Below are 24,102 nucleotides of genomic sequence, written 5' to 3'. Positions count from 1 at the left end.
TATACTTAGCACTTCATGTAAGTGTAACCATTTCATAACCTTCTTCCAGCTTTCTTTCTCAACGTTTTGTCCTAGAGTGTGTTTTTATACACTTTATTTCTACATGTCATAACCCTCATACACTTTAGACAGTCCATTTTCTTTTACAATGAATAAATAAAGAGAAATAAAGTCTTTTACAAGTTGTCTTGATTTTTCCTATTTCTAGCACCCTGTTTCTTTGAGAAGGCCCAACTTTTGTACTTCATTCATTTCTTGTAGTGGAGTTCTACTTTCAATATAGTCTCTATTTCGTTTGCTGCAAAAACTATTTTATGTTAATTTTCAGAAGATCTTTTTGCTGTGTAGGATGCTTCACTGATTGGTTATTGTTTCAATTAATTATCAAGAGCATAATATTAAAATTTCTAGATAAGATTGTGGATGTGCCAAATTTTACTGTATTCTGTGAACATTCTTCTTCACATATTTGTAAGATTTGTTACTAGGCGCATCTACATTGAAGTCTGCTATGTTTTATAGTAAATTTACCCTTTGACTTTAGGAAGTATTTTTACCTGTCACTGGTAGTTCTGTTCATCTTGAAACCTACTTTGTCTGATATTAGTAAAGCCATATCAGCTCCCACATGCTCGATGTGTAAAGGCATATAGGCTAGCTATTGCTGCATGATGATACAACCACACTCTTAGTGACAAAGCACATGGATCACTCCTTTCCTGTGGGTCAGGAGTTAGACCATAGAATAGATGAGCTCTCTCAGGTGTCAGCCATGATGATCATCTAGGGCTGGTTTGTCATCTCGAGATCTGATGGAAGAAGGATGCACTTGCAACATTTTCTTGTGATTCATGTTCTGCCTGAGTAGATAAAAAGGGCAAAGGACAAGAAATAGTAAGTGGGTTCCGACTTTACTTCTATGGGTCCTATAGATTCTATATCATAAATGCAATCTGATTTTTTATGTTAAAATGTCATGGACACTTGCACTGTTTTTTCTTACCCATGTCTGGGAAAGCTTCTTTTTCCCATTGTCTACAGTGACAAAAACCACCCTTATCTCTTGTCCTGTGATTTTCTGAATTTATTTCATTAGGTTTCTTGTGTATATTTTGGCTCCTTGACTGGCTTAAAATAAGATTTTATGGTTATCCAGCTTGGTCTCATTTTAAGAGTGGTACCACAAGTAGCATTTTCTTGTGATTTTCTGTATCTCAAAGAAAGTTGCTTATGCCCCTGAATATTCTTTTTACCAACAGAATTATCTCAAATTTCTGGCTGATATATTGGAGGTTTATACTTTTTGGCCCTCTATACCTTTAACTGCCTTAGACATGAATTTGACTTTTCATCTACCTTCTATTACTTTTTACTGTTTTATTACTCTGCTACTGTTTTCCATGAGAAACCAACTCACACTGCACTTTTCATGGAACTTCACATATTGATCTTTGGGAGGAAGAACATTTTAGGGAACATTGTCCCTCCACCTTCTTTCTTCCCACATTCTTTTCTTTTGTCTGTTCTCCTCATCCTGCCCCTCCCAACTTCTGTTCCTTGAGATACCCTTTATGTTCTTTCTCTGTGGTGCACAGCAAACATTCTTAGTTCATATCCAACACTTGCATCTTAAGGTGTTTGATAATAACATAATGCCTTCTTAAGGAACTGATTTGGTTTATAATTGCTGCAATTGTTCCATCTGCATTACAAAGAGGATTGCATTATATGATTCTTAAGACATCTTCAACTCTAAAGACTATGTAGAAACATAGAAGTGGGGCAAGAATAGAAGAAATTTGAAATGGAATCCAACATTTCTTGCATGGTTGCAACCTGGTCCATGACAATGATATCAATAATGGTTACACTTCTGTGTATTTATTCAGTGTTTGCTGTTTTCCATGAAACTTACTATCCACATTTACGAAGTGTGTAATCTGGTGTTACCTGTGGGATACAGCCTATTGGCATCTTCATATTTTAGGTGAGAGAACTGAGGCTTGGAAAGTGTTATCTACTTGCTCAAGCTATCATGAGTAGAGAGCATGTCAGGTAATGCAGTTGGGCTGATCTGACCTGAGAAGCTGAGTGCTTATTACTATTCAGGGTGCTGGGTACTTTTTGCCTAGTCCTTCTCAATTCTCACAACCCTGAAAGGTAGTTATTTTTAGCACCTCATTCTTGGGCTTAGAAAGCTAGAGATAGCAAATCTGACTTGCTCTTGGTTACACAGACAGTAAATGGCAAGGAGCCAGCATAAGACCAATTTGGTGCACCTGGTGAGGCTCTGCTCTTGCACAGGGCTCTGGGTACCCTGGCTGGGTGGTATTTACATGCTAGCTGGTGACACTTCTAGAAAGGAAGGAAAGTGACTTACTGAGAAATTGCCCCATGAAGGAGAGGATAGAGATCCTCAGGCTAGAACCCAAACCTGTGGTATCTCCACCCCTGTAATTCTAATTCCCCCTCAAAGTGACAGCCTCCTTTTTTATCTCAAAGTTGTTGGGCAGCTCTCAGTCCCTTCTGAGCTAATTTTGGAGACAATCATGTGCCAGCAATGGCTCTAGAGAGCAGTTGAGAGAACAGGCAGGTAGACTTGTCACAGAAGTGTTTGCCTAAGTCAGTCCCGGGCCTGGGCAGGCTGATATGACCCTGGATGAGACCAGCCCCTGGGGGACTTCAGGCTGAGTCTGCAGTGGTAGGTGGAGAAACAGATGCACCTTGACTGGCATTGGCTGAACATCTGGAGCACCTGGCCCATCATTTCATAATTAATCTTGGTGTTGAATCTAATGACATGACGGGATTGAGAAATTGAGCAATTTGACTAGACACATTTTGATATTTTAATTTTCAATAACACGTGGTCAGAGCTTATTCACATAATTACTAAATAGATTAATATGCCAATATCTCGGACGAGCTGGAAGGGGAAGATTTAGGCCTTCAGAGGTCTTTGACGGGCCTTTAAATTAAAGCTGATGTTCTGGAGAGGACGGGCGGAGGCTTTAGAGAGTATGTGTCACACTGGGGCTTGTGATGAAGGCCTTGAAAATGGCAATTTCATTATTATCTTTAAAAATAAACCCTTCATGAGATGCCTGCATGTGGGACATCAACTTGTCTGCAGAAGCCCCAAATCTGGAGTCACAAGGCTGCTGGGAAACCTGCTGTCCTTTCCCAGGGTGTGTAGCACCCTACTTCCACCCATACAAAGGACACTTGCAGCATCTATGTCATGGTGAATGTCCAGAAGCACTAAAGCAGCAAGGAACACACAATAAGCTGGGGTGAATTTGAAGCAGGTTGAATAGACATGCCTAACAAGGCAGCTTGGGCTACTCAGAGCTGGAGACTAGAGTACAGTGGTCAGAAAGGAATGTATTTTTGTGGAGAGGTGGAGTGATATGGTAGATTTGGAAATCACTTTTAAGGAGGTAGATCTGAGCTGGGGAACATACTCCAGAAATAGGACTCAAAGAGTAGCATAGGGTTTGAGTAGGGAGGATTTTGTCTGTTTTTCATTAGTATACCTCTCTTGGTTAGGGTCACTCAATTAGTATTCTAGTCCTTCCAACAACATCTGCTCTTTGACAGTCTCTGGTTGGTGGATCTGTGAGGACAAATAGAGCTCATGGGTTCCTCGAGGTCAGGGGCTTGGCTTTCCCCATCTAAGCAGCCACAGATACAACAAGATGATACCTTTTGGCCACATGAGTGACACTTCTAGTTGCCCATCACTCTCTGCCTTTATTACTCTTCCTTTCTCATTGGAAAGAGCAGTCACCCCCAGCTGTTGTCTGAGCAAAGGCCCCCCACTGTTCAGACAAACAGCCCATCTGCACACCACAGGCAATGTGTTCTGCAGACCTGGCCTCCCCTTCCAGGCCACCTCAGCCTGCACACTCAGGAAAGCAGGCTCTTGCTCTGGCTGCGGCACCTGCTTGCTGCAGAGGTGGAAGGGAGCATGTCTCCATGTGCTGCAGCCTCCCCAGGATGCGTGGGGAGGGCAGAGACAGCACCCCCAAGTCCAAGTCACACTGTCAGTAGAAAACAAGGCTTTTTTTCTCTCTGCTCTTTTCCTCTCATCCCTCAGAGCTAGAACTGCTCAGCACTCAGAGACCTATGGACATTGATAAAGCTTTCAGGGGAAAATGGCAAAAAAAAAGTGGAAACAAAATTAGAGGGAGAATGAGACTCCCTAAAAGAGACACATGTATCATCATCCACTTCCACCTGCAGCCTTCCCACCCTTCCTTCCCTTGCCTCCTAGATGCTTCGGAAATCAGGGATGTCATCAAGGCTGTTAGCCATGTCTATTCTGGGGACGGACTGTACCGCTCAGCCTGGTATTTACTGCTGAGTGACATAGGAGACGTTTTAGCTGTCTAGGGATGGGGTTGGGAGATGTGACAGAGAGGCTGGAAAAAGTATGGGCACGTTTTTCCATTTGATAAGTTTTTAAAAATGTTTTAAGTGAATTTTGTGCGTGGGGAAAGAGCTGTGATTGGCAGCCCCTGGGGGGTCTCCATGAAAGAAAAGGGACTGAAATGGGGGGCTGGGGCTGAACAACCACCTATTGTCTGCCAGGACTTTCATTTCTGTATCAGCTGCTCCAAGGTGGGTAACCAAGTCCTGATGATAGCAGCGACAGGAAGCTGGCATCTCTGGGTCTACCTCTGAGGAGGTCAGGCTGCTGGGGTTACCTGTTCCCCAGGGAAGGGTTTAGCACATGGATTTCCACCCACCTAGGAGAGGAAGGCAAAGTTATTTTCTTCCTCTGGTAGGAAATCCAATCTAATTCAACAAATATTTATTGATTTATTGAACACCTACTATGTGTGAGATGCTGGGCCTTGTGCTAAGTCAATAGAAGGTCTGTGCTCAGCCACACAGATGTGGCCCAAAGCTCAGGAACAAGTGCAAGACGAAGGAAGTAGGGAGAAATGCGCTGAGTAGAAACATGGGGTAGTGCTGCACTGAGGTGTCAAGAGAGCTGTGAGTTTGACTCTCAGTTTTGCGGCTTACCAGACGTACAATGTGGGACGTGTTATTTTCTCTCTAAACCTCAACCTCCTGGGTGAGGAAGTGGCCATAGTAACAGCTACCTGCAAGGAAGCATTGGTCAGTATGTAGTGCTGTTAGTACCCACCTACACCAACTCCCTTTAGACATTCTGCCAGGAAAGCCAGCCTCCTGCTGAAAGAAATGTCCCTCTCCTTCAGTTTTTGCAGGTCTCTGGGTGCTGCCTGCTGCACACGGGTGAGTGACCCCATCTCTGAGGTCCAGGTCCACCGCTCCATGAAATATTCAGCTCCGATGGTATCTGTTGACAGTCATTAGCTCTGCCTCACGTTCCTCCTGCCTCAGAGAGGAGGTGATTCATTAATATTTATTCATCTTGATTTGCTTTGTTTTTCTAAAGCCCATTCTAGGATATGGAATAATTTTGCAGAAGGCACAACTCCTGTTCCGCATATTTGGGCAATGTACACTGCCTGGAGCAACATGCCTCCAGGGGTGGGGAGGGGTGGGGAGAGTCGGGGTTAGTTCATGTCCAGCCAGTCTCTGTTTAATCAAATCTCCACATAAGGGTACTTAAGGAAAATTTTCATCCTCTCTGCTTTGCGATCCTCTGTGTGATCTCACTGAGGCTATAACAACCAACTTGACCCTGTACAAAGCCAGGGTCACAGTTGGCTATCACATGAGCTCAGGTGTGCAGAACATGAGCAGCCCCCCTTGAGCCTCGCTTGCTTCCAGGAGCTGAAGGGATTTGTGCCAGAAAAGGAGAAGCTGGACCTGCAGGGACTTTCTCTTGCTCCTTTTTGTCACTCAGCCTGTAAGTAGCACTTCTATGGCCAGATGAACAAGTGCCGAAAGAGACAGGCTTCTAGCTCCCAGGATAAACCTCTCCTTTGTCCTTTATGCTCAGGGAGCTCAGAACTGTAGCTGAAACTTTCAGTAAGGCCAGCCTAAGGTGTGAGGCATGCCACACACCCACAGAGCTTCCGGGTGAGCCTTAGGACTTCCTCCACTGTGGATGTCACCATGAAGGTGGCGTCATGCTGAGAGCTGATGCTCTGTGCGGCACCTGGAGTTGGAGGAGGAAGAGCAGAGTCCAGGGAAGAAGGTACCCAGCATTTAGGCACGGGAGTTTCCAGCCTCTTTCACATCCCTGGGCACTGGCTATGCTGGGGCCTGCACCAAGCCGGGAGAGGTCACCTGAGGGTAAGTCACAGTAAAGCCTGTCAGCGTACACAAATGGATGGAAGGGACTCAGCGTTTCTATAGCAATTATGGGAGGAGAATATTGCTGACGAAAATAAAACCTGCAAATGTGCCTCTGACATGTGACTACTTTATTCTCCCCTCTCAGAGAGAAAAGGGAAACAGTGTACTCTGTGTTTTATTCAGGTTTCTTGAAAAGGGAGGCAAACTGACAGACAGGCAGAGACAGATATGATGAGACACAGGAGGAAATTTGAAGTTTAAGGAGAGAGGAAAATTACAGATAGTCAAGGCTCTTAGAGCCTCAGGTCCTCCTCCTTTGCTTAGGAGTGGGGAGTCTGCAGGCTTCCAGGCTGGCACCCTTCCACACCTCATGGGAGGACAAGGTGGAAGTGTGGCCAGTTACAGTTGGACCATGTCACCGGCATTGCTCGCCTTCCTGTTTTAACCACTGGGGTCACTGTAGTCATCCAAAAGCCTCTGGAAGTCTGATGTGCACAAGGACATTGCTCTAGGTCAGGCTCCTTCAGGGCCCAAGACAGTGACATTACCCAAACAGGAGCCAAGTAAGGTTGAAAGAGATTGGTTCTTTTTTTTTTTTTTTTTTTTTTTTTTTGGTACCAGGAATCAAACTCAGGACCACATGTTTGCCAGGCAGGCACTTGTGCCGCTGAGCTATAGTGCAGGCCCACGGATTGGTTCTTGATTCTTAGAGCCAGCTGGCACATAGGAGGAAGAACCCAATTTCTGCTCTGAACAATCCATAGTCTGCCAGCAAGTCCCAATAAAGCACAGTGCATTTTCTGTATCTGTGGACTCCACATCCACGGATTCAACCAAACAGGGATTGGAAGTATCCAAGAAAAAAAATATTTTAAAAATTGTCTAATCTGAACAGACATGTTCCATTTTTTCTTGTCATTATTTCCTAATCAATGCAGTGTGACAATTATCTACACAGCATTTCTGCTGTGCTAGGTATTATGAGCAATGTAGCGATTATTTACAGTGTGTAGCAAGATGTCCATAGGTTTTGTGCAAACACTATGACATTCTATATAGGGCATGAGAGTGTTTGCAGGTTTGGGTGTCCACAGGGACCTTGACACTCATCGTGCACAGACACCAAGGGATGCTTGTATTTCTTCATCAGTGGCAGAACCCTTGAGCATAGGGAAACATGAGGTGTGCTACTTATCCCAACAGAACTTTCTGGCTAATTGAGGCTACGAGGCAGCCATCCATGAAATGATTAGCAGTTATACCAGTATGCCAGGGAAGATCTAAATAAAATGACAACTCTGATGGAACCAGAGAGGACCAGACAGCAAAGAAGGCTGGGATATGCAGAATAGCTTCCCATTCACATGAGGCTTAACCTGGGCCTGAAGGGTAGATAGACATTAGAGAAGCAAGAATATACCAAGCGGGAGTGAAGTAAATGTGCCAGGTTATTGAGGTGTGAGTGACAGGAAGACTTCAGGACACAAGGAGGAGACCAGAAGCCCTGGAGAGGGCGAGGGAGGTCATGGATAGTGCATGTAGGGGAAAATGGCCAAGGGATTCTTGTTTCCTAAGTGTACTTGGAAAACCCCAGCCTGGTGATTTGCACCATGTGGGATGGGTTTGGGGTCCATGTTTAAACACACTGAGCTTCTTTCCAATATTCACATTTTCTACCTACATTTTTTGGGCTTTGAGAAGTAGCACAATAAGGAATTGTTTAACAATTTAATATAATTTCTTCAAACACTTGTCTATAGATTTTGTCCCTTCTCCCTTTAGATAGTTTTTGTACTAATATATATTACCAAGTCTTGAGAGTAGAGTTCTTGACTCAATACAGACAAAGAAACTAATGTCTTGGGCCTTGTGCTGAGATTAGCTGTTCCTAAATCAGCAACTTATTCAGTGATAACCAAGGTCCAATTGCTTAACTTCCTTGGGCTACCCCTCTGGATCACTGTAAAGGTAGAAGACAAAGGCAGATACAGATGCAAAGTGCTTAGCATAGAGCCCACTACAGAGGAAGCGCTGAGGTGGGGCAGCTGACCTGGGCCACCACTGAGCACATATGAAGTGGCTCCAGCTCGAGCTCCAAGGAAATCTGGTTGGAGCCGGGCTGGTGGGAAGTCTTCACAAGGGAGCTACACAGCAAGAAGGAATGGCAACAGGCCTTGTGACTGTAGGAGTGGCAGAATGGATGGGTGAGGACTGCGGCAAGATTTACTAAAGTAAAGTCATGTACTCTGAGTGGAGGCTGCGGGATTCGGCTCTTTGTGCTGTTCTTTCTAAAGTGGAGGCAAGGCACAAGCCAGTACCAGGAAAGAACCAGGACAATGAGGTAATCAGGCATCAGCCGCGCCTGTCCATGTGCAGTCCAGGGAGCAGGGCTGTTCTGTCGGACATGGTGAGAGAGCGGCCCCCAGGGACTGGCTCATTAAGATCCAGTGCAGATTGGCCTTGTCTGGGCTCTCAGACGTCAGCTCATCCCGCTTGGCAAGTGATTGACAGGGACAGAAGGCGGCACATGTGCCTCTCTTCTTGAGCTCCACCACTCCGCACTGCACCCACCTTTTCCGAGCTCCCTCATTAGGGAGGCTCCACCCCAGCTCCGTCTCTCAGTCTTTCCTTGGCTCTTGGGACTCTGCGCAGAGGTAATGGTGTCTGGGCTCCTCTTTGCTCTGGGACTCATGCATTCTTTCTCTTCCTGTCTCTTTTGTGCTCTGCTTTTATCTTAGTGACTTTCAATGAGATACTGAACATTTACTTGGTGTTTTGCTTTTGATCAGTCCCTCTCTTAGATGCTTTAATATATAAATCTATATATAAAATATGTAAATAAATAAATATGAATTTATATATATTGTATTTATATGTAGTATTTATGCACAGTATTTATAAATACTGTGCATAAATACAATACTATGCATAAATATGATATATAAAATACTAAAATATATAGTGATATATTTAATATAATATATAATAATAAAATATATGATAGACATAAAATAATGGTATATGTAAAATAACATGTATATGAAACACTTAAATAGCATCTACAATATTCTAGAAAGTGTTCAAAATGCTTTTCTGATACTAAACACACCCTCCTGAGTGGACCACACTTGAGTTACTAAGCATTCTTTCCACTTTACAGATCAGGTATTAAGGCGCGAAGAGGTCTGAAAATTTGCTGGATGTTGATCAGCAGCTAAGTAGTAGAACCACAAACCCACTCCAGGGCTCTGCCTTGCTGCCTATACCTTTAACCACCGTGCTTTACTGCCCTTCTGTGCTGGGCCTTGTATCATTGCAGCATGGGTGTTTTTATAATGAAGAAAACTGGGCTTGAGTAACGTGGCCTTGTCCTAGGTGACTAACAGGGCAGAAAAGACAGTCATAACTTTGACCCTGAGGCTTTTTTGCCTTAGGTTCAGGGCTAATTTGCCCTAAAGGGCTACTCTTGCTTCTCACCAGCCCTGCATCAGACAAGGAGGATGTGTGCAGAGAGGCTGAGCTTGTGGGAGTTGAGGTGCAGCCTGGAGGCAGCACTTCTGGAATGGCCTCCGCTCCACAGGCCAGCAAGGCTGAGTGAGGGGCGATCCAGACAGAGGCCAGCCTGAGAGGCCTGCATCCTGCGACCAGCTGATGTCTCTGAGAGCTTCTGCCCAGGGTCTGGTTGCGGACAGCTCTTTCCTCCCTGCTGGGAGGAAGGGAGACCAGTCCAGAACCTGTGGCAGGAAGTCTGGGAACCAGTTCTATGCTCAAATTTCAACTTGCTCCTTGGTCACCTTTCCCATTGCTGGGACAGAAGACCCAGCACCTGTGACTTAAAGCGAGGGAGTTTTGTTTTGGCTCAAGGTTGCAGAGGGTTCAGTGGATGATGGGCTGGCTATAAGGCAGATATGTCATGGTAGAGGGGCTTGGTGGAGGAAAGATGCTCATTTTGTGAGAGCAGGGAAACAGACCAAGAGTAGGAGAGCCAGATGGAGTGGAGATACATTCTCCAAAGGGCCTAGGGACACACTTCTTCCAGTCAGGCCCCACCTCTTAATGGCACCTTCAGTTCTGAACTCATGAGTGGATCAACCCTCTGATGAGTGAGTTGCCCCCATGATCCAATCACCTTGCAGAAGCTGTAGCTCTGAACACATGAGTTTTGGGGAACATTTTTAATCCAGGCCACAGCAACATGCAGAGGAATCCCTAACTCCTTGTTAATGTAGATTCTGATTCGGTCAGTCTAGAGCAGGCCCTGCTTCTGCATTTCTAAGGAGATTGCAAATAATGTTGGTGCTACCAGGTAAAGGGACCAGCTTCCTAGGTCTCCTGGGAGTGTCTTATCTGTGAGTTTCAGTCATTTTCTCTTGTAGGTCAGTGGTTGTGGTTTGCAAAGTCTTCCTGGGAATAACTAACTCTGGGTGGTTGGGGAAAAAAGTAGAGATTAGGACATCCTGCTTCTGCTCTATTTTCTAGGACATTCTTGCCCTTTTGTCTCAGACAAAGCCTCAGCACCTTGCAAAGTTGCCTGAGGTTTCTCATCTCCAAGTCCATCCTGCATGTGTTCCATAGCACCCGCATGTGCAAGTACTCCAGCCCTCCTTCTGACTACGTGTAGGCTCTCTGATCTGCTATCCACAGGGGCAAGAATGCCTGGGAGCCAGGGTACACCACACAATGTTAAATCATGAAATGAAACCTCCTTGTTTTCAGAGGGATGGTTAGCTATAGCATCAGGGTCTATCCCCGGGCCTAAATTTTCAGGGAGAGCTGGAAAGAGGTGGCTGGAGGAACTCCGTGAGGCACAGGGAGCGGCTTGGAAGGGCTATGAGTTTACTCAGGTACTCAGGAGGCTGAAAGGTGGGAACCCTGTAGCCCGAAGTGCTCCTGGACCCTGCAGCTCCCTTCCTCTGACAGGGCATGTGTCAAACTCCACAAATTCCATAATCTCCTGCTGGCTTTCCTCTTTCCTTTAATTCCTGTGATCTTAGAGTCCTAATAGTATTTATCAAATCCATGAAAATGTCCCCCTCCCACTCCTTGAGGGGGAGGCTTTGCCAGGGGAAACTGAGGAGCTCATGCTTTTCTTGCTGGCTAATCAGTTGCCTGAGGCAAATGTTAGCAACACTTGGCTCCCAGATCCTAGGAGGTAGATGCTGGCAGGGTCCATAGAAAGCGGCTGGCAAATTTCATTGTTTGTTTGCTTTCCTTGACCATTGTTTCCCTAGGATCCCTGGGGTCCCTGTGGCTCTAGCTCTGTAACCTCTAAAGGCACTCAGACATTTTTCTGTTCTATTTTATTCTTGAATAGCACCAGACTGGGTGTGGAAGATACTTCAGCTCAGACCTTCTCCCTTCTCTGCTGCCTCTCTCTTCTTTCCCCAAAAGCTGGGACGAGACATGTGGGAGGGCTGCACATTGTGCTTGTTTGTCAGACTTGCAGTTCCAGTTTGGACCAATGAATCTGCTGCAGAGAACACTGGGAAAATCCAGGGTCTCATTATAGTGATGGCGTTTGGAGAACAGTTGCTTCTTTCTGGGCTGACACTTCACTGCAAAAAATGTTCAGGGCATTCCAAAGCAGAGGGTTTCATGCTGGGTTGCCGGAGGCCCTCCTCAGTCCAACCTTCTTTTTTACCCAAGCCCAGACCTCCTTCCCCAAGCTCTGCAGCTGGCCAAGCTCCCCACTGCCTGCCAGTGCTGGATCCTTTCTACAGGTACTTTAAAGCTCACATGTGGCTTTTGAACAGCCCCCCGCATTCATCTGCTTCCAGATTTCCAGCTCGATGAAGGCTCCAGCGAAGAGTTCCAGAGAACAGATGGGAAGCTGTCATTACATGTTACTGATACCCGGAGCTGCTTCAGCATCATGCATGCCAGAGCGTTCAGCCACACTCGTAACTCTTCCTCTGTTCCCCAGCCCCAGCCAGGAGCTCAGCCAGTTTTGGCAAAGAGTGAAAGTGTGTGCTTTCTAAGGGCATTTATATAAAACAGGCGAGGATTGATGATGAACTGGGGAGCAAATCTTTTCTTCTTTTATTAGGGGAGAAAATACTATGTTTCTTAAATTCCCTGATGGGATCTAAAATCAGAAGTCAATAATTTGCGGGCCTCGTTTGAGTGTCGTTGTAGCTGGTTAATGCGGGGGCCTTCTGGAGACACAGTTCTTTGTCTGGTCGCACAGCTCGCTGGCAGCCTCAGGACGTGCTCTGTAAGGGGGATTCCAGCAACCCCTACAAGGTCAGAGCCCTGTATGAATCAAAGCTGGCCCAAAGGATCTTGCATTTCAGCTCCCTTTATTTGACAGAGGAACACAAACATTGGCCAGAGGAGAGAAAAGACCAGCCAACAAAGATTTAATGCAAAATGGGGAATCAAACTCAGGTCCAGTTCAATGCTTTTTCAAGAGTAAGGTTGTATAGCAGGAGATTTTCTTTCCTGGGGGTAAGGATGGAAGGTGGCTTTTTTGCAAAATTTTATACAAAGACCCATAATTTTCCTTTAAGCACAGAATGATTTACTAATCGCACATTAGGAAGGACATTAGTTATCTTGTAAAACTAATACTTTCATTAAAAATTTCACTTTGCCCCTCTTCAAGTGGTTTAGAGAGAGATAATAAAAGAACTATTTCCTTTGAGCTTTATTTCTACATAAACTTGGTCTTAAGGTTTTTGTCTTAGACGCTTTCTTCATCGCTGAGACATAATACCTGACAACCACAGCTTAAAGGAGGTCAGGCTTATTTGACTCATGGTCACAGTGCAAGCTACTGGCTCAGAGGCAGGATGGCATGGCACAGGGCCTGGTGGAGGGGTGCTGCTCAGGCACAGCAGCAGGGAAGCTCACAGGTGAAGGGGGCAGCTGGGGAGAGGGACAAACCCCCAGGCCAAGGCCCCCAGTGACTGCCTCTTCCAAACAGACCCCACTCCCCACAGCAAGTCAGCCATATGCCCCATAATCCAACCAGCTTCCAAAAGCCCTGCCTATGAGCATGAGGAGCTCTTGGGGGACATTTACCTATGAACTATGATACCTCTGAAACCTCAACAGATAGGGGAGCTGGAAAAGCTCACTTGAAAGTTGCCACAATGTCTGGATTTTTCCTTTCTCATCCTAGGAAAAGTGGAAACGCAGGCAGACCTTTGATTCAGAATCTTCCTCCACCCTAGGAAATCTACCTTGTGGCCATGGATATTGAAACTCAGCACCAGTATGTCCTGGAGATAACAGAGAAGCATTAACTTGAGGAGCTAAACTGTTCTCTGAGACCCAGATCCAGCTGTCTGTGTTGTCAGCAGAGTTGGGCTGAGCAAACTCTTCCCTTGAAAGGTGTCTTAGTTGTTTTCTCCTTGTTGAGACAAAATATCCCACCTCCACAAGTTAAAGGAGGAAAGGCTTATTTCCATTTACAGCGTGTAGAGGTTTCAGTCCATTGTCAGCTGGCTCTGAAACTGGGTGGCATGGCAGAGGGGCATTGCAGAGGAGAAACAGTCCACGGTAAAGCAGGCAGGCAGAAGGCAGCAAAGCAGCTAGGGATGAGAGCAAGCAACAGTCTTCTTTCTGTCCTTTATAATTCTTCCACGCTAGGCACCCTTAATCCCAGCACAATATCATTAATCACAGCAACATGCCCTAAATCCTAGCACTATATCCTTGATCCCAGGATCACATACCCTAGACCCAGCCACCTCTGAAAATTCCACCTGTGACCTCATGAGGCTTTAGGGGGACATCTAAATACAAACCAGGACAGAAGGAATATTTCTCCTTATAGCCTGAGTGTGGGCTGGACCGTGGCCTCCCACTGGGGCTTGTTCTTCTGTGTCCTTGTTTGAAGTGGTGCTCAGAGGTGGGGCCTCTGTGACAATCTTCACCCGTGCTGGAGAAGGAATGATCAGAAAGAAATGCCTAGGAATAGGTAGTTCAGTTTGGACTGCTCCATGGATTGTCTGCCATAGCACGAGGGGAAATTGAACAAACTAAGGGTGGGACTGAAGGGTAGCAGAAGACTTGGATATAAGCCTGCTCCCGATTTCAGGCTGGGGTGGGCAGGAGTGAATGTGAGAAATTACCAGGGAATAATAGCTTGACTTAATGATTAACAACATCCAGGAGATTAAGGAAAGGGAATAAATGAGCCTGCTTACTGTGGATTTGTAGTGCTACTGGCTGAATATAGGAACCCTGAAATGGGGAATCTCGGGGGGCCTGACTGTGGTCTGGGCAGTGGTAGAAGCCTCCCCGAGCAACACAGTAGCTACAGCTTATAGATCACCAAGCCTATCCACACACCCATGGAGAGAGCAATTTAGTGCCTAGGGGTCTTTAGGCATATTTTCTGTGGGTTCATCCTTGGCTTCTTAAAACATTTTACGTATCTGTAAAGGACTCATGTGGCCACACAGTATGTAGACTGGTGTGGAGGGGACAAGCAAGGGCTTGTCCTTGGGTCTAGGGTATGTGATCCTGGGTAAGTGAGAGCAACAGAAAACAGAAACATAGGCATAATTCAGTCAGTGGATAAGAGCTGACAGTCACTGCAGCAAAGAAGGGAGAAAGGAGAGACACGTCTCTTTATGTAGCAGCTATCTTCTTGATAAATTTACATACATTGATTTTTTTAAAGTTTGAAACCTTTATCCCCATTATTCTTATTTTCTTCTCAAATCAATGAATGCATCAGAGTTTGATTTTCTATAATCAGTGGCTTGCCATAAGCATTTCTATCCTAGAATTTAAAGAACTGTAAATAAACACGTGGGTATACTCATGAGACAGATGCTTAAAGGTGTTCCTTGCTAATGCTCATGATCAGTGCTTAATGCGTCTTTTTGTATGATCACCACTTCTTGTAAACAAGTTTTCCTACAAAGACCTGTTCCTAAAAGTCTGGGCTGGGGCCTTCTGAGGTCCCTCCCCAGCACCCATGCAGGGTGAGCATGGGATTTGTCTCCCAGAATCCCTGACAACAATGGGCCGCTCCTCACTGGGCTCTGGCTGGTGTTAGGAACAGTAACTTCCTGTGCCATCAGTCAGCCTCAGGATTTGCTTAGTCCTCCTTCTGACCTTGTCTATCAAAGCATAGCTGTCAGGGTGGAGTGGGAAGTGGTGGAAGAATCCTCAGCACCAGGGTGACCCTCACGTTGTGTCTGCTTCAAAACAATGTAACACCAGCCCCCCAGCTCCAGAGCTGCGAAGGTGGTGATTTAGCAAATCATATGTTTAAACAGCGTGATGGCACACTGCTGCTCGAGGGGTCTTTGAAGTACATTTTTAAATAATGGGGGAAATAATGAACACCTCTCACTAGTGTATTTAAATGACACATGCATTAGGAGGTGGGGGAGGCTCTCCTATTCCTGCATAATGAACATTTTTTTCCTGTTCTTTCATTCTGCTTTTACTGCATGCTTCAAAAGTGCTCACTGATTGAGCAGACCTCTGGGCACTTTGTAAACAGAAGGAGAAAAGCAGCTGGTGGCCCAACACCAACCTTTCCAAGAGGCTCTTGGCCTGTTTCAGGAAAAGGGGTGGTGTAATGGAGGTCCTAGCCTTACTGCTCCCCAGTCTCTTCCCTTGCCTGCCTTTGGAAGTGTGCTCCCTCATGTAAGCCATTGCTTTTCTGCATAGGAGGTGTCAGAGGACGCTGCTCATGGTCAGGGTAGTTGTAGTTACTTAGATTATGTTTTAAGGGGAGTATTAGCTGGGACAGAATGGGGCACAGGATTGGCAAGCTTTGGTTTAGCGTGGTGAGTAAGTGAGAGCAACAGGAAATAGAAACATAGGCATAATTCATCACGCTGTTTAAACATATGATTTGCTAAATCACCACCTTCGCAGCTCTGGAGCTGGGGGGCTGGTGTTACATTGTTTTGAAGCAGACACAACGTGAGGGTCACCCTGGTGCTGAGGATTCTTCCACCACTTCCCACTCCACCCTGACAGCTAAGACCTGGCTGGTAAGACCTATCACACCCCTGCCTACACCTTAGCAATTTTTTTACTACTCCTTTACTCCAGGCTGTCCCTTACCATCACTGAGTTGCTGGGATTCTTGATAGATACATTTGTTGGTCTCTGTCCTAGAAAGTCTACTCTTCCTATCCTACCTTACCTGAATGTTTTCTACTCTGTGCTGAAGTTATCTTGCCAAGACAAGACCACCTTATATGACATTTATTGGCAGTGATGGTTTTATAGAGCCTTTTTTCAAAATAAATTAAAAGAGAAATAAAAATTATATTTTTCAGCTGTGTGAATATAAGGGTGTAAACAAGGGGCCCGAATTCATTATTGCATATTTACCAACACTATATTCACATGTTTTTCTAATAAAAGAAAAAGCATTTTCATGGGCCCCTAAAAGTATCATAGTCCCCAACCACAAAGCCCCGGGCCTGGTAGGTCTGGTGGATGGGCAAGGCAGCCCTGCATCTAATGGGTTTTCCCTCCCGTCCTAGCGTATAAGCAACCGTTCTGCTTTCAAAAAAGAGTGCATTTGCTATCTTACATGTGTTTACCTATCTACCTCTCCCACTAACGCAGCTGTTCCACAGAAACAAGAACTGTACTTTGTTCAGTGTGGAATCCTGTACAGCTAAGAAGCCGGGGCAGACCCATGTTGCCATATCACATTTTCACACTGTGCCGGGAAAAGTGTTTTGCAGACTTACCTGGCAGCTTCTCCTGGTAGCTGAGGCCCTGAACTGCCCACAGGCAATGATAGACCTGCTAAGGTGGTCAAAGCGACCTGCAGATCTGCAGGATGAAGGGCTAAGCTCCTCTCTACCAGGGAAGCTTCCATGCCCTAAGGAGACCACCTTCCGTAGCACAAAAAAGCAGCCCAGCCTGTGTTGGGCCCCTGCGCCCACAGAAAGTGGAGAAACACAAACAACAAAATCAATAAACTTGAGCAATTTCATAAGTACAGTTTGGGGTCAGTTTGGCCGGAGGGGAGAATTTAATTGCAAAGCTCCTATGTCTCCACTGCCTGAGGCCAGCAATCAGAGGAAGAAGGTGGGAGACTCAAATGTTGATTATAACAGAAATTGAGGGTGGGATGCGGAGGAAGGTCTGACAAAATCTATGCTTTAAAGGATAGCAATGGAGGCACTTCGGGTGGATGATTTGCATTTAGACACTTCTGTTCTGAATGGCCTTGAACTGAAGGAGAGTGATCTGTACTGCAGTTTGGAATTTATTCTTATAAAAATGAAAAACCGGATAGGGTATTGCATAAACCATCTACTAGGATATCATTAGGTATAGAAGAAAAAGAAGCTTAAGATGTAGTTCCTAGCATTAAATAGGTTGGAATCCAAACTGGGCAAGACAGGTAGTGTGAATTTCTTCTTATAAATCGCAGAGTGGGATCAAAGCCCACATAGGCTTCTGGACTGAGTTGGGAGCACAGAGCAGGTGGCAACAGAGTGAGAGAGTCCCAGCCACTGCAGGAGTGGACTGGCTCCCTGGGCCCTACCTGTGGGGCCTACTGGACTGTTATGGCTTGGGTCTTAAATGCCTCCCAAAGGCTCTTGTGTCAAAGTGTGGTAACCAGCCTGTGGAGCTCTTGGGAGGAGGTGGAGCCTTTAGGGGTGTGGCCTCTTGGAGGAAGTTGGGTGACAGGACAAGTCTGTGAAGGACGTATTGGGATGCCAGCCCCTCTCATTCCCTTTGCTTCCTGGGTGCCACAAGGCATGCAGCTTTGCTCTGAGTGCATGCCCTATGATGATGATGTTCCTCTCACAACGGGCTAAAGCAACAGGCCCAATGAGCCATGGATGCTCTAGCCAAAGTACAGTTTCCTTCTTATAAATTGATTATCTCAGGTATTTTATCACAGTGATAGAAAGCTGACTAATACAGAAACTCTCCAAAGGACAGTTCTACATCTAGGTCTCAGATCTCATTTCATTTCTGAGCCCAGCTACATCCAATCAGTATTTTGGGATCTGCTTGCCATAAAAGGCCTCTGTGGCCTAAACTGACCCTATTATTTCCCTCCAGCTCCTACACACGTCCCAGTTTCTACGAGTAGCTCCATCACTGTTCATCAGACTAAAGCTACAGAGTCTTCTCAAGTCCCGTCCTTACTTATGCTTGGCTTTGTTTGGTATGTGGGACTCACAGACTCCTTCTCCCTAGCCTATTCAGATCAGATTCTGGCCTGTCATTGCCACTCACAATTTACCTCCTTGGCTTTGTTCCATTTCATTTTCTACTGTACCATTGAAATAGTTTCCTAATTGTTTCTTAGAATCATTTCAACCTACAGGCTAGCTCTGGGATCGTGTTGCCCACACTGTCCTGCTACAGTATGTCCAATGGCCTCCCAAAAAAGTCTTCACTCAGTATTCTAGAAGAGTGGCTACAAAGAAAGGAGTGGCTGTGGTGTTAGACAAACCAAGCCCAGCCTTGGTGCGATCATTCATTGACTGTGTGACATTTGCTGAACTTGCTGCTCTAATCCTGATGGTTCAAATATGGATAATCCTTGTGTCTACATCAGGGCATTGCTGGAAAGATGAGAGATGTAAAACATGCAGTGTGGTGCCTGGGACAAAGCAGTGCTGAGTCAGGGAGCTATTATTACTAGCTAGCAGGAATTTTAGTTTCTTATCAATTTGTCTATATCATTACACCTAGATAGCTGATGCTAGTTACCCTGCACTCAGCCGTGTTCCTAACAAGTAATCTTCCTCACTTCCCTCCTGCAGGGTGGCTCTGAAGTTCATCTTGCTGCTCAGGGGTTGCCAACCAGGATAGCCCAGGAAGAGCTGGATACTACCTCCTCCTCCAAGTGCAGCCTGTCTGTGACCCACATCACACTTTCCAAGCGGAGAAGTTAGGCTTCTTCTTCAGTCCCTGGTTAGTGCTGATCCTCACTTTATCTCAAGAACCCTTCCCTGTGTCTCAGTCAGCTAGGCTGCTGTGCATGCATTGCTTATACTTGGGATTGCCCTATACTTTCATTGGTTTCATGCAGACTTCTCTGTCTCCCCCAAGAATGGCCAACCAAATTTAAGACACTGACTGCCACCTGCCAAATTCTGACTATGAGACAGCATAGCAGAGTACCTAAGGTCATGGTGGCTGGAATCCATTGTGACCCGAGACAACTTATTTAGCTTCTTCCTCGTCTTTAAAAAAAGAGGATAAATCACATTGTCTTACCCTGTATAACCTTAAATTCAGTGCCTGCTAAATACACAATGAGTTCATTTAGGATTGTGATCCCAGGTAGAAGGAACATTAGATAGGGGAGTCTAGGATGTGATGGCATGTAATCCACTTGTAATCCAAGCACTCTGGAGGCTGAGGCAGCCTAGCCAGCTTAATGATGTAACAAGACCCTATCTCAAAAAAATAAAAAATAAAAAAAAGAGCTAGGGATATAGCTCAGGGTGAAGGCCCTGGGTTCAATCTCCAGTACTGAGGAAAAAAATAAAAGACAAAGGAGTGAAACTGGGTAAAGGGGACTAACAATACAAGGAGAAATGACATAGTAGGATGATACGCAAGAGACTGGTGCTCGATCCCACCAGGATTTCAAAGGTGTATCGTGAAATTCAAAGCATAACTGATAGTTCAGGGGGAGAAAAAAAGTGTTTGTCTGGTAGCTCCTGCCACTCAGTGGTCAGGGCTGATTCCCACCAGGTGGTAGTGCTGGCATTTGCAGGTTGTATTGGGGTAACATCACAATGCAAGTCAGAGAAGCTCTGGGGCTGAAAACGTGTGGTGCACAGCAAGGCTGAGGGAAAATGCTGCCGGGCTGGTCCCGAGCCAGGCAAAGCTGCTGGAAGAGTCCAGAGGAAGAGATGGAGCCCAGGGCTGTCGGTGCACATCTTTGTCTTAGAGATAGATAACTTTCCATGAGCAATGGGAGGTGAAAGGTAAAGTTCAATTAGGAACATAATAAATGCTCCCTCATATTACACATCTCAAACCCTCCTACACTTCGCTTCCCAAGCTAGAATGAAATTGAAATTCTCTGACCATGGCCTCCAAGTCTCTGTATGACCTGGACCTAAGCTCTTTTACAAAATTCCTTTCCTTCATTCTTCTCCACCTCATTCCTGTCTAATTATGGCCTGCCGGTTGAATCACATACCACTTTTCATACTTTCAATCTAAAAGCACTCTATCTTACTTATTCTCAGCATGTTTTGGCCTCAGCACCTTTGCACTTTCTGTTGCCTGTGAGAATTTTGTTTCCTCTGATATTTTTGTTGCTTTCCCCTCCCTTTATTAAAAGCCCTGTCCCAGTGCAAGCTGTATAGGTAGGGTGTTTTTTGATGACCCCCATCTAGAAGAGTACCCTAATACTGTGATTACACTTGATTCTTACCACACCCCTGGTATCAGTCACCATTCCTGACATTATGTAACATGTACTTTATTTGCTCATGCCTTGTGTCTATGTTGGTTGCCTTTTCATTTCTGGGACAAAATATCTGACATGTACCTGAAAAGAGGAAAGTTTTATTTTGGCCAACTGTTTCAGAGGGTTCAGTCCATGGTCAGCTGGCTCCAAGGAAACATTGTGGTGGAGGGACCTGGTGGGGGAAAATTGTTCACCTCACTGCAGCCAGAAAGAAGAGAGAGTGGGAGAATGTCCAAGAAAAGATATAGCCTTCAATGGCAGGACCCCAGTGACCCACTTCCTCCAACTAGATTCTACATCCTAATGACTCCAACTAAAAAGGATTAATCCAGTGATGAAACCAGCATCCTCAAAGCCAGTCATTTCTCTAAGTATCTCTTAATCCAATCCAGTTTAAAATCAAGTTTGTCACAATATCCCTTTCTAGAGTACACATTCTACAAAGGAAAGGATTTTGCCTATCTTGCTCACTGCTGTATTTACAAATGTATTACACATGTGTAGAGCACTATGGGGTCCATAGTAAGCATCCAAAGAGTGTTTGTAACATGAGTGAATGCATGGTAAGTACTATCACTGCCACAGGCCCCTTTGGGTATGGACAAGGGGACAGATGTCCGTGATTTCTTGCCCTGCAAGGGCCAGGCCCACAGGCATTTCCGCTGATTCTCTACCTCCTATGCCAGACTGTGCCCCAACAGAACCCTTCTCTGCTCACCTGTGCTCCTGAAGACCCAAAATGCCTTTCAGCATCTTGGGTTGAATTATAACAAGGGCAGCAGATAGAAGCTGCTTGCCGTCTTGCTGTGTCATGAACATAAGTTTTCCTTTGGAGACAAGGTTAATTTGAAACATTGCAGCCCTTCATGCTGCTGGGCAAAAGTGGCCATTATTCAATTTGTGTTTGAAAATATGTAATAATCTAAGCAGAACCAAATGGTGCTATAGGCATACTGAAGTGCAGTGATTCTCACACATGTGCTGTAATGTGTGCTAGCATGTGCACACAGAGAAGCATGCAATCATCTGCTCAGCTCTTCTGGGTTCTAACTGCCCTATGTAGCATTTCCTCATGCCCTGTATTATCTGTCAGAGTATAACATAATCAAACATTCCATGACTTTTTTCCTTAAATATCAAAAATTAAATGACACAATACTGGATTCATGGAGTACTCTGGTTCTCAGAAATGTCATGTAAACTCCTGACACTTGGGGCAACTACACTCCAAAGTCTATGTTCTCCTTCGGCTCAGGTACTAAGTAGGCTTTGGTCCCAACCTCTTGGCCAGTTAGCCCCAAGACCTACTTATCCTGAGTTAGAATATGGAGATTCTTCAGGAAAGTTCTGTCTTATAACAGACTGGGAGGTGTGTTATAATGTCTCATATTTCTTTATTTTGTTTGCCCCATCCAAATTTCCACAGGAGGCTTATCTTCTTATGTAGACTAAAGGTTGTAGAGGCGAAGAGAGGTACAAGTGACAATGACTGAGGGGCACTGTTGGTAGTGGAGACAGACATGGTACCTTTGTCATTCAAGGGATGGAATTGGTAACATGATCAAAATGGAAACACCAAACAGTTTCTCGGGAATGGGGTGTTACCCACTGAAAATATCCATCATTTCTATATCTGCTGGGAATTTCTTGAATGTCAAAGATTTGTTCTCCTAGTTATCAATCAATTTCTCTACCCTGTAACTTGTCTACTCTTTCCCTCTATGTTAACTTTTTAAAATACTGTTTGAAAGTGTGACATTTTGGTAAGCAATATTAATTTTAATATAGTTTACATTTTGAGTTTATATCAATGCAAATTTTAGAAAATCAGAAGGCACAGAAAATATAAAGAAGAAAGTTAATAAATGAAAAACAAACCAAGAACTACTTAGATAGCACCACTCTTTCCTCATCCTTGGGTTTTTTATCCTTTAGTTTATCTATTGTTTTTGTCTTTCCTTCCTTTCTTTTCTTCCTTTCTGCTTACCTTGCTTTTTTCCTTCCTTTACTCCACCTTCCCTCCTTATTTCCTATCATCTTTCTATTCTCATAATGTTAAAACAAAATTATAACAATAATTATATAAATTATTACATTTATATAAACACTGCATATATAAAGCAAGTTTATATAATAATACTTTCTCATCCTATTAAAAACCCTACAGAAATGTTGTTAAGGTCTGAATAATGTTCCATCATAAGGATATCCCATAACATATTTATAAGATTGAGTATTGAGATTATTTCCAATTTACTGTTCTTACAGAAAGGTCAGTTTCCCTGGGGCCATCTGTGCACACCGAGCAGGCAACCGCATACAGTCCTGGAGCTGGCAGTGTGCAGTTATGCATACGTGATCAGAAGGGTGCAAATAGAAAGCAGAGCCACTGCCTTTGGGGAATTTCTGTCCAAATCATGAGAGAGATTGAAATGAAGTCACAACATTTCTAAACTAACATATTACCAAGTGAGAATTACTGCACAGTGGAGCTGTATTCCATAGCTGGCACGAGGGGAAGAATCAAGATCAAACTCAGTGGCTAATCCTTGGGTGCCCAGGAGGGAGCTGAGGCTCATAGTTTATCCCACAAAGACCCAAGTCTAGGCACAAACTGAGGAATGTTATTGCTCTAGTAGATGTGTGGAGAAAAGGTGTCAGCCTAAGCTAACTTTTGCAGGGCAGTCAGAAACATGCATAAGCAGAGAGGAAGGGAGAGAACATTTTAACTCATGGGAATGATACTTGAAAGTGCGTGAAAGAAAATCACATGCAGCCTTGAGAAGCCAGTCAGGTTGGCCGACAAGAGGAGAGCTGTAGTGGGATTGGCAAGGTGGGAGACTCTGTAGGCCCTGGAGATGGGGCTAGCAGGATGCAAACATTACCCTTGGAAGATTATCCTCAAAGTAGTGCTGGATGTGTTGGAGTCAGCAGACCCTGAAGTCAGGGACGTCTGTGTGGAAGGTGTTGAATTAAATCAGGCATGAGCTGACAAGGGCTGGATGCAGGATGGTGGCAGTGGGGCTGGAATAGAAGTGGAAGGCAAGGGAAACATTTTAGCAGAAGAGAAGTTTCTGTGTGCAAAGGACAGATTAAGTAATGGGAAGTGAAAGGAAGAAAACTTAAAATTGGTTCCATTGGTGTGAGCCTAGGGGACATGGCTCCAGTGGCTGGAGGACATGAGAGAACTCGTTGCTTGGACTCTCCTTTTTACAGCCTGGACTCCCCTGTATCTCCCAGGGACTAGGGCCTGAAAGGGAGCAGATGGGATAGTTGTGTAAGCCAGTGTCACATGAGGACCCTCACAAGGCCACCAGGGATTCAGAATCCTCAGGCACATGTTATTATTCTGACCTGCTTGTCCATTCTAAAAACTCAATATTTTTATTGAATCTGATTGCCCATGGTCTTGACCTTAAATTATTTGGGTCTCTTGGGTCCTGGACTTGACTCTGATTTTTCCCATGGCTAGACAG

The 24,102-nt window shown here is 45.0% G+C and overlaps 1 long non-coding RNA gene across 2 annotated transcripts in view; it reads left to right on the top strand.

Moving 5' to 3' along the window:
• Positions 1-5,791: 5,791 nt before the first annotated feature.
• The window catches only part of LOC102026874, a 40,390-nt gene continuing 22,079 nt past the window's right edge, over positions 5,792-24,102 (top strand). Inside the window, exons 1-2 of one of the 2 annotated variants that reach the window (XR_264017.2) lie at positions 5,792-6,234; positions 18,960-19,110. This is a non-coding gene — a long non-coding RNA (uncharacterized LOC102026874). Of the gene's footprint in view, positions 6,235-8,808; positions 8,892-18,959; positions 19,111-24,102 lie in introns of those variants that run through there. The other variant, XR_001231180.1, reaches the window with a different exon arrangement.

The sequence above is a fragment of the Chinchilla lanigera genome, unplaced genomic scaffold (genome assembly GCF_000276665.1).
Source record: "Chinchilla lanigera isolate Chin_1 unplaced genomic scaffold, ChiLan1.0 scaffold00088, whole genome shotgun sequence".
Lineage (NCBI taxonomy): Eukaryota > Metazoa > Chordata > Mammalia > Rodentia > Chinchillidae > Chinchilla > Chinchilla lanigera.
This window is presented reverse-complemented; position numbering and strand designations above follow the sequence as displayed.